This window comes from Capsicum annuum, chromosome 7 (assembly GCF_002878395.1).
Source record: "Capsicum annuum cultivar UCD-10X-F1 chromosome 7, UCD10Xv1.1, whole genome shotgun sequence".
In the NCBI taxonomy this organism is placed as follows: Eukaryota; Viridiplantae; Streptophyta; class Magnoliopsida; order Solanales; family Solanaceae; genus Capsicum; species Capsicum annuum.
The window spans coordinates 116004539-116008746 of NC_061117.1; the positions used below are offsets into that span (position 1 = coordinate 116004539).

Below are 4208 nucleotides of genomic sequence, written 5' to 3' on the forward strand. Positions count from 1 at the left end.
TTATTGTATTATTTTTGTTTGCAGCTTTTTAATTAAAAAAACTTTTTTTTCAAACTTCTTACGTACAACTTTTTTCATGTATTAATATTGTATAAATGATATATTAACATGTGTATATAATTTACAAATAGTTCTGTGGTGTTTATGTAATATATCGATATTACATAAATAGTTATGTAGTGCATATGTAATGTATGAATATTGTATAAATAATGTATAAATGTGTATCAATATGATATAAATGGTGTATAAACATGTCTATATAATGTACAAATTTTTATGAAGTGTACATAAAACACATCGATATTGTATAAATGTGTATAAACATGTATCGATATTGTATAAATAGTTATGTATTGTATCGATATTGTATAAATAGTGTACAAGTGTGTATCAATGTTGTATAAATAACATATAGATGAGTATCGATATTGTATAAATAGGTATGTAATGTATTGACATTATATTAATGATGTATAATTATGTATCGATAATATATAAAAAAAATTATGTAATCAATCGATATGGATATTTATTTGAAAATCATGCGTTTCTACCTTAATATATAAAAAATAATAAAATAAAATATATATTTATTTTCTCCACAAATGAAGTGAAATAATCAGATTTTTTTTTTTTTTAAGTAAAAAGTTACAAAAGAAATTTAAAGAACGCTTCTTTTTTAATAACACAGAAAAAATTACGTAGTAAGGTAAGAGTGCTGACATTTTTTGTGTAAAATATTTATCCGAGTGGTAAGTTTATGCAATAGCAATAACCAGTTGACCATTATGAGTAATTACAAAAAAGTGGATATTTTTTGTGTAAAAATTTAACTCAATCAAAATTTTGCATAATTTTTTCAATAATCATTATATTTAAAGAGGAAACAAACAATTAGAACAAAAATATACAATGCGTATTTGTTGATTGCACATAATGAATTTCACACACCAGTGTTATTAAGCGGAGAAACTTTTAAGAGATATTAGATGACCAATGCTCGTGCGCTCAATATTTTGCATAGAAATATTAGATTGATTTTTATAATTTTCTGTTACAATTTCACAATCACATAAATCATGTATAGTTCAATCTTGATAAATAACAAATAAATAAAGCTGCACTATACAGAATCAAAAAATAATTTCAAATTTTATACAAATCTAATTTGAGAATCTTATCCTGCATTTAGCATCCAACAAATTGAAATTGAATATATAAGTAGTATTGCATCTACTACATTTTATTCGATCCATGTTAATGTGGTACAAAAGTAACTGCCTTCCTCTCTTCACCATTGTTTGCTTCAGTCGATGCCCACATTGACAGGTTGTTAAGCAACAACACAAAAAGGGACACTTTATTCCTGTGGAACACTTTGGTATCCATCAACCGTTACGACTCTAAGGTCTAACAACTATTGCATTTATTCCCTAATGGCTCCATGAGCCGAGAGTTCCCAACAAGCTCCTGGGAAACTCTAACATAGATCAAATATATTACTCCAATAATGTACATAAGTACATATGCCATATTATTGCTCCCTGGATTAAACAAGTTCAATAAAAAGTCCATATTTCAATAAAAGGTTCCTTTAAGCTTTAGTAATGTTCTTGAAAAGTATCGAATCACCAAGCGTTGTCATATACTTCAGCTACGTTAACCCAAACATAAGGATTTAAAATGAAAATTTTGGTTTGATCCAAACACCAAATTTCATTAACAGGTTTTGGCAAATTTTAATGTCAATATTAAGAGTAACAACTTTCAACATTCTATTTTATCCAACAATAGAGTAGTTCAAGGCTCTTTCAAGTCGGAGCAATTTCTTTGAAAAGGTAAGCACCAACTGTCATGTTTGGCGAACAATAGTACAGAGTGAATACGACTCGCCAAAAAGGAAATTGTAGAGACGTGCCAATAAGCAAAATAAATGTTAACCAATAGAGACCTTCTTGACATCATTATCATTATTGAAAAAGTCACAATGCAAAATCTAAGCCTTTATTGATGCAGTATCACTGGTTTAACTATGATAGTGTTGTGAATATTAGTTACCTATACTATGAGTGTAAAGCAATTTTAGCATCGAATGATAGATCTATCATTGGGAGTGCTTACACTGGGTTAATACAAATCTTTTTGAATTTTTTCCTGCACTTGGACATCATTCATCGACATTGGAGGATGACTTCCCACATATTTTCAGTTTTTATTTCACATTTATATTTTATTTGGCTGTGTCATAGCTCCTCTTCCTCATAGAATGAAGCATTGCTCAGAGAATGAAACATATTTCACATAAGAGTCACAAATTTAGAGCTCATGATAAATCAAGCATGCTTCATAGTGAGTCACATCATGATTTCACTCGGAAGCAGATTACATTAGAAATTGGAATAAATGAATACCAAAATCTAATGAAATTTATAAAGATAAGATAACCTGAAATCTAATGAAATTTATAAAGATAAGATAACCTGAGTTTTTAGGTTCTATAATACATCAATTTTTTTGCCAACAAGCTCTCAAGATAGTTCAATGTCTCGTTAGCTCGGTAAATCCAAAACCAAGTTATACACCTGTGAATTCAGTAAATCAATAATCTCTAAAAAATAGAATGAAACATTTATATGTGCATCAAGATAAAAACAATAAAACCTAAGTGGACTTCATCTTTGTTCATCTTGGATTCACACACTCGAAAAGTGAAAGGGAAATTTTTTAAAATGAATGGAGAATCAAGGCTAAATTCAGGAGTAAGGAAATAAATTACATAAATAAAACTAAGATGAAAGCGCCAAAATCCAACAAAAAATGGAATTTCTACCTGGATAAAGACCATTGGCGAAGAGCTATAAGTTATGTCCTAACTCTTCTTCCCGCCTAACTCTCCCACTCCAAAATAGTCAAACAAATTGAAAAATAAAGCTGTCATATAGATTCTTAATCCAAAAAAAAAATTTTGGGGCATGTTTGTTCAAAAAGTTTGCAGTGGGTGATTGTGCCTTCTCGAAAACAGGGAAGATGGAAGAAGACGGAAGAACAATGATGGTGGAAGAACTCTGGGATTGCAATCGCAGTTTATCAACCACTCACAAGATCACCAAGATATTCGACTTAGCTCCCAAAGGGGCTGGCACGTTGCTTAAGTAATTCTATGAAAAGTCAAATATGCCTTCACTTTGAATTTTAATTCCTCCTAGCAGACATGCTGATACCAACATGTTAACTCATATTTCTACTATATTAGAAAAGTATATCACGGAGGATGAAGCATAAGAAGAAACAGAGAAAAAATAGTTGGAGCAAACAAATCTTTATATTTGGATGTGTTAATTAATAGATGAAATATACTTCAGTTAAAAGTTGATTTTTCCATTTTCCTTCCTTCTCACACTCTTAAAAGAGAGTGAATTCACGTTTTTCGTCACCTCAAGGTCATTGTCAAATTCAAAGGATTAGTTAGGCTAACATAAAATTTAAGTTTTTTAATATTTAACAGTGTAATTATAATAAAACATAAATGGTCTTAAGGAGTTAAATGATGCGATACATCAATTACAGTCCAATTAGGAAAATCCTAAAGCCAAATAATTTTATGTACTAAAGAAAAATAGAAAATCTTGCTAACCCGTGTAATATCATATTTCAAGATCTAAGAACATGCACAACCTTTACTTCTAAATGTCTTTACAAGTAATCTCCCTCTGAAGAAACTACACTTCTTTTTAGCAACATATCCATCATAGTTCTTACATTTAATAATATTTGCACCTTATCCATAATTGATAGCATGCATCATCCTGAATATCTCCTCTATCTCATCCATAAATCCTTGAGGATCCTCCTCAATTTCAGAGTCAACAAATATTGAGGGATTTAATCTCATGAACTGACCAACTTTAGTGACCTCAGAAGAAGGAGCAACAAAACCAACATGACCCGACTAACAAGACTGAGAGGTCACCAGTTGAGTAAGCAAATGGATGGACCAACGAAACTCTGCATTAGAGATGTCACCCTGAGGCGCCGGGGTATGAGTATCATCAACCCGAGAAGCCCGAGGAGGACTAGTGGGAACTGGTGGAACTCCACGAGGGGCAACACAATCTGGAACAGGGACCCTAGACTGGGTCTGGACTCCATAAGTAGGTTGAGTTCTATCCACATTATCCTCAGGTAGGACAGAGGGTCCGGTAGAG

General features: G+C 31.2%; 1 long non-coding RNA gene across 1 annotated transcript; it reads right to left on the reverse strand.

Moving 5' to 3' along the window:
• Positions 1 to 1133: 1133 nt before the first annotated feature.
• Positions 1134 to 3337, reverse strand: LOC124885520. The gene is made up of 2 exons (XR_007042629.1): positions 2834 to 3337; positions 1134 to 2585 (listed from the first exon to the last, which is right to left on the reverse strand). It is a non-coding gene; the product is annotated as an uncharacterized LOC124885520 (long non-coding RNA).
• Positions 3338 to 4208: the final 871 nt, after the last annotated feature.